The following is a 6495-nucleotide window of genomic DNA, read 5'->3' on the forward strand; positions in this document are numbered from 1 at the left end:
GTAGAGATGGGGTTTTGCTGTGTTGCCCAGGCTGGTCTCAAACTCCTGAGCTCAGCAATCCGCCCGCCTTGGCCTCCCAAAATGCTAGGATTACAGACACGAGCCACCACAGCCAGCCCCTGTTTTCATTTTTAAATCTTTTTTTTTTTTTGGAGACAGAGTCTTGCCCTGTTGCCCAGGCTGGAATGCAGTGGCGCGATCTCAGCTCACTGCAAACTCCGCTTCCCGGGGTCAAGCGATTCTTGTGCCTCAGCCTCCCCAGTAGCTGGGATTACAGGCATGTGCCACCACATCAGCTATTTTTTGTATTTTTAGTAGAGACTGGGTTTCACCATGTTGGTCAGGCTGGTCTTGAACTCCTGGCCTCAAGTGATCTGCCCTTGGTCTCCCAAAGTGCTGGGATTACAGGAGTGAGCCACCGCACCCACCCCCTCTTAAACTTTTAAGTATACAATACAGTATTGTTAGCCATAGGGACAGCGTTGCACAGAGTATTTCTGGAACTTATTTATCTTGCATAATTGAGACTTTATGCACAATGACCAGCAACTCATTGCCCTCTCACTGCAGCCCCTGACAACCAGCATTTGGTCCTCTAATTCTGTGAAGTCGACTTAGATACCTATATAACTGGAATCCTGCAGTATTTGTCAATCCGTGCCTGGCTTATTTCACTTAGCACAATGTGCTGTAGGTTCATCTGTGTTGTCACAAATGACAGGATTTTCCTCTTTTTTTTTTTTTTAAGGCTGAATAGTATTCCACTGTGTATTTATATTACATTTTCTTTATCCATTAATCCATTGATGGACACTTAGGTCATTTCCACATCTTGGCTATTGTGAATAATGCTGCAATAAACATGGAAGTGCTAATATCTCTTTAAGACTTTGATCTCTTTCCCTTTTTTTTTTTTTTTGAGATGGAGTCTCACTCTGTTGCCCAGGCTGGAGTGCAATGGACTGCAACCTCCGCTTCCTGGGTTCAAGTGATTCTCCTGCCTGAGCTTCCCAAGTGGCTGGGATTACAGGTACCGGCCACCATGCCCGTCTAATTTTTTGTATTTTTAGTAGAGACGGGATTTTGCCATGTTGGCCAGGCTGGTCTTGAACTCCTGGCCTCAAATATTCCACTTGCCTCAGCCTCCCAAAGTGCTGGGATTACAGGTGTGAGCCACCATGCCCAGCAAGACCTTGATTTCAGTGATGTTTGATAAATACCCAGAAGTCGAATTGCTGAATCATATGGCCGTTCTATTTTAAATGTTTTAAGAAATCTCTGTAGTGTTTTCTATAGCGGTTGCAGCACTTTGCATTCCCACCCACAGTATACAAGAGTTCCAATTTCTCCACATCCTCATCAACACTCGTCTTGTGTTTTGTGATAACAGCCATCCTAATAGGTATGAGATGGTACCTCATCATGATTTTGATTTGCATTTCCCTGATGGTTAGTGACACTGAGCATCTTTTCATATACATGTTGGCCATTTGTATGTCTTTGGAGAAATATCTATTTTTTTTTTTTTTGGCAATGAGTCTTGCTCAGCCACCCGGGCTGATCACACCAGTCCAGTGGTGTGATCTCGGCTCACTGCAACCACTGTCTCCCAGGTTCAAGTGATTCTCCTGTCTCAGCCTCCTGAGTAGCTGGGATTACAAGCACCCGCCATCATGTCCGGCTAAGTTTTGTATTTTAGTAGAGACCGGGTTTCACCATTTTGGCCAGGCTGGTCTTGAACTCCTGACCTCAGGTGATTCCCCTGCCTCAACCTCCCAAAGTGCTAGGATTACAGGCGTGAGCCACTGACCCCAGCCAAGACTGTCTATTAAAGTCTTTAACTCGTTTAAAAATTGGGTTATCCTAGCACTCTGGGGGTCAAAGTGGGAGGATCGCTTGAGCCCAGGAGTTCAAGACCAGACTGGGCAACACAGCAAGATGCCATCTCCAAAAAAAAAAAAAAAAGATTGGACTATTAGATTTCTTGTTATTGAGTTGTAGGAGCTCTTACATATTTTGGAACTGTGTATTTCTGCCTCTTCTAAGAGGGGCCCATTTTTGTGCTTCTCTCATATTAACACATAGGGCCTCCTAATCCGGTGTGGATGTGCTTCCGGGAGTTGAGAGCCCTTGAAACGGTTCACAGTATCACCTGCTCATGCCTTCCTCTGAGGCAAGGATCTGTATTTTTTATTAGATTCTTAAAGGGATTTGCGCCTCCAGAGAAAATGCTAAAACCCATGGCTTGGGCTGTCAACTTCTCTCTTCCTTGTCCCCAAATCATTTAAGACGCAACTCTTCCAGAAACCCTTCCGTCCCTCCCTGCAGGCTCTCGCTAGTGTGGTCTGAAGATCATGAAGCGGACTCATGTGGGAGCCTGAGCGAGGGAGAGGCTCACCCCATTCCATGGGATAGACGGGACCTGCGTGTTTCCCGCCTCTCCAGGGGACTCGTGCACACCAGCGTCCTGTTGCCTTAATCCCCCTCTGATCTTCCTCTTTTTCGTCTCTAGCCTCAAGTCACATAACTTCGTCTTCACTTCCTGGGCTTTTCGCTATGTTCCCGCCTTATTTATCTGATTAATTCTTAACCAGATGATCAGAGGTCAAGAGCAGGCTGTGGGTCGGGCAGGCCTGGGTTTGAGTCCACTCGGAGCTGGGCCGCGTAGGGAGCCACGGTTTCCTCGTTTGTTCAATGAGGGGAATATGTGAGTCCTCTGTCTAGAGTGGCGGTGATGGTGACATGGGTGAGGATCTCACCACTTGTTAGAATTTGCTCCTCGTGTGGAATCCGCCCTCGCAGCCTTCCTGCTGTACCACCTGGGGGCTGCCATCTGCTGTCTTGCCCAAGGTAGTGGGAGGGTGGGTTTGTGGCTTGCTTTATTTGGAAACAGACTTGCTGCTGCTCGAGGCAGCCTTTGGCCGCAAAGCATCTGTAAATTTTTCTTTATCAAGCCCAGGGCCTTACAGTACTTGGAAATTCTCTATGGGCTCACAGCCAGGAAGGCAGTTTGTATGGAAGGGCCTGAAATGTTGGATTTTGGGGGGGGATATCCCATTTTATTCTCCCCACTCTAGAAAATTTTGGGGCCATCATCATGCTGTCAAAAAGAAGGAAATTGGCAATTACCCCTGAGAAAATATTACTGTCTACTTGAATAATCAGGCAAAGTTGTTTTTGTTTTAGGGTTTAGAAAAATGTCCCCCCCTTTTTTTTTTTACTTTTAGTAGATAATGTAGTTGTATGGAAACACCCCAAATTACACAGAAGCTTCAAAAGAATGCTTTACATCCTTCTTAGTGGTTATTATCTCACTTTATCAACAGTATTTCTTAGAAATCTGATCTGACTGGATGCTACTACATGATTTGTCTCAGGAAGTGGGTATGGTGACTTGGTTTAAAAACAAACAAAAACAACCACCAGCCAAAAAGAAAAAAAGCTTTTTTTTTTTTTTTTGAGAGAGAGTCTTACTCTGTCTCCCAGGCTGGAGTGCAGTGGTACGATCATGGCTCACGGCAGCCTCAACCTCCTGTGCTCAAGCGATCCTCCCACCTCACCTCAGCCTCCTGAGTAGCTGGGACTACAGGTGCACACCTGGCTGATTTTTGAAAAAAAAAAGGCATTTTGATAAACGTTGGCTATTACCAGAATTATCCCAGGGAGCAGGCCGCCTGCTTGGCACAGTCCCCGGGCCAAACAGGGAGAATCGGCAGAGAACCTTAGGTCTGGCAGCTTAGGAGACGAGTGTGTAGGGACTGTTTTAGAAGGGTCTGCCCCAGGTAGAACCACGGCCCCTGAACAGGGCGTCCTCTACCTCGTCCAATGCCTAGTTTCGAAAAAAATCCTTTGTGCTCCCTCCACGCTCACCTTCTAGTTCCCCTAAACCGGAGTCCCCAGCCCCTGGGCTGCAGACCTGTACTGGTCTGTGGCCTGTTAGGAACCAGGCTGCACAGAAGGAGGTGAGCGGTGGGCGAGGGAGCAGGACTGTCTGAGCTCTGCCTCCTGTCAGATCATCGGTGACATTAGATCGCCACAGGAGTGCAAACTGTGTGTGAACTGCGCATGCGAGGGATCTAGGTTGTGTGCTCCTTATGAGAATCTAATGCTTTGATGATCTGAGGTGGAACAGTTTCATCCCGAAACCATCTCTCCCACACCACCCTCATCCATGGAAAAATTGTCTTCCATGAAACCAGTCCCTGGTGCCAAAAAGGTTGGGGACCACTGCCCTAAAGTGACCTGCTGCGCAGGAGCTCTGTGTATGCAGCCCCTCTGCTGGGCACGCACCCTCCTTCACCCTTTCCTACGTTTGTCTCCTTTTAGCCTTCGGGTTTTGTCTCAAACGTCAGAGGTCTTCTCTGACCATGGGATCCATGTGTGTGGCCGTCTGATCCTCTCCATTGTAGAACTTGCTTCATTTATTTCCCTGCAAGTTCTCATTTGTAATGAAATTTTGATTATTTAATTGCATACTTATTTATCTATGAGACGGGGAGTAAATATATTTTGTCTGTTTGCTTGTTTGTTTTTTGAGACAGAGTCTCGCTCTGTTGCCCAAGCTGGAGTATAGTGATGTGATCTCGGCTCACTGCAAGCTCCACCTCCCGGGTTCATGCCATTCTCCTGCCTCAGCCTCCTGAGTAGCCGGGACTACAGTTGCCCACCACCACATCTGGCTAATTTTTTGTATTTTTAGTAGAGATGCGGTTTCACTTTGTTAGCCAGGATGGTCTCGATCTCCTGACCTCGTGATCCGCCCACCTCGGCCTCCCAAAGTGCTGGGATTACAGGCGTGGGCCTGTAATCTCTGTCAACTCTTTAAACAAAATTCAAAGTGCCAGAATTTCTGTATTAATTTACTTTCTGTTTAAAATACTGTATTAGTTCCCTAGGGTTGCTGTAACAAAGTACCACAAATGGGAAGGCTTAGAACAATAGAGATGTATTGTTTCACAGTTCTGGAGGCTGGAAGTCTGAGGTCAAGTTATCAACAGGGCCATGGTCCCTCTGAAACCTGGTGGGGAAGGAGCCTTCCTTACTTCTATCAGCTTCTGGTAGCCCCACACATTCTTTGGCTTGTGGCAGCACAACTCCAGTCTTCACTGCATCCCTCCACACAGTTGTCTCTCTGGACGTGTCTGTGTCCAAATCAAATTTCCCTCCCCTCCACCGCCCCCCCTTTTTTTTGTTTTTTGAGACAGTTTCGCTCTTTTTCCTAGACTGGAGTGCAATGGCACGATCTCGGCTCACTGCAACCTCCGCCTCCCAGGTTCAAGTGATTCTCCTGCCTCAGCCTCCCTAGTAGTTGGGATTACAGGTGCCTGCCACCACGCCCAGCTAATTTTTTGTATTTTTAGTAGGGACAGGGTTTCACCATGTTGACCAGGCTGGTCTCAAACTCCTGACCTCAGGCGATTGACCTGCCTCAGCCTCCCAAAGTGCTGGGATTACAGGTGTGAGCCAATGCACCTGGCTTCTTCTTCTTTTTTATTTTTTTGAGACAGAGTTTCACTCTCGTTGCCCAGGCTGGAGTGCAATGGTGCGGCCTTGGCTCACTGCAAACTCCGCCTCCTGGGTTCAAGTGATTCTCCTGCCTCAGCCTTCTGAGTAGCTGGGATTACAGTCACGTGCCACCATGCCCGGCTGATTTTGTATTTTTAGTACAAAATCATTTGCATTTTAGAGATGGGGTTTCACCACGTTGGCCAGGCTGGTCTCGAACTCGTGACCTCAGGTAATCCACCCGCCTTGGCCTCTCCAAGTGCTGGGATTACAGGTGTGCGCCACCACGCCTGGCCTCATCTTAACTTGATTACATCTGCAAAGACCTTATTTCCAAATCAGGCCACATTCTGAGGTACTAGGAGTTAGGACCTCACCATATCTTTTTGGGTGGACACAATTCAACCTGTAGCAATGACCTAGAGTGCTGTCTGTCTCTGGACTGATAAAATTGTCACAGCTGTCATTTTCTCCATCCTAACAGAAAAAGAAAAGGACAGATTTTCAAAAAACAAAACTTGAAGCATCACTTCAAGGAGAAACTTTCACTACCACGTGCAAGACATCAGCACTCCTCCCTGCAAATCGTCTCAGTAACTACATTTCACCTGCCTACCTCCCTTCATAAACCTGAGCAGGCTAGGCCAGATTTTCTTGGACATGCTCTCTCCTGACTACTCCACACAGCTCTAGTTTTCATTGCTACCCAGCCTGGGCCAAACTGGAAAATCCAAGTTGCCTGTCTTTGCCCAGCTGAAGATGAAGATAGGATCTGAGCCTTTCCCTCTATGCTCATGGAAGGCAAAACAGGATGAAAAGCAGGAGATGTGCCGGGCGCGGTGGCTCACGCCTGTAATCCCAGCACTTAGGGAGGCCGAGGCAGGCGGATCACAAGGTCAGGAGATTGAGACCATCCTGGCTAACACGGTGAAACACTGTCTCTATTAAAAATAAAAAAAATTAGGCTGAGCTTGCAGTGAGCTGAGATCC

This window comes from Mandrillus leucophaeus, unplaced genomic scaffold (assembly GCF_000951045.1).
Source record: "Mandrillus leucophaeus isolate KB7577 unplaced genomic scaffold, Mleu.le_1.0 Scaffold404, whole genome shotgun sequence".
In the NCBI taxonomy this organism is placed as follows: Eukaryota; Metazoa; Chordata; class Mammalia; order Primates; family Cercopithecidae; genus Mandrillus; species Mandrillus leucophaeus.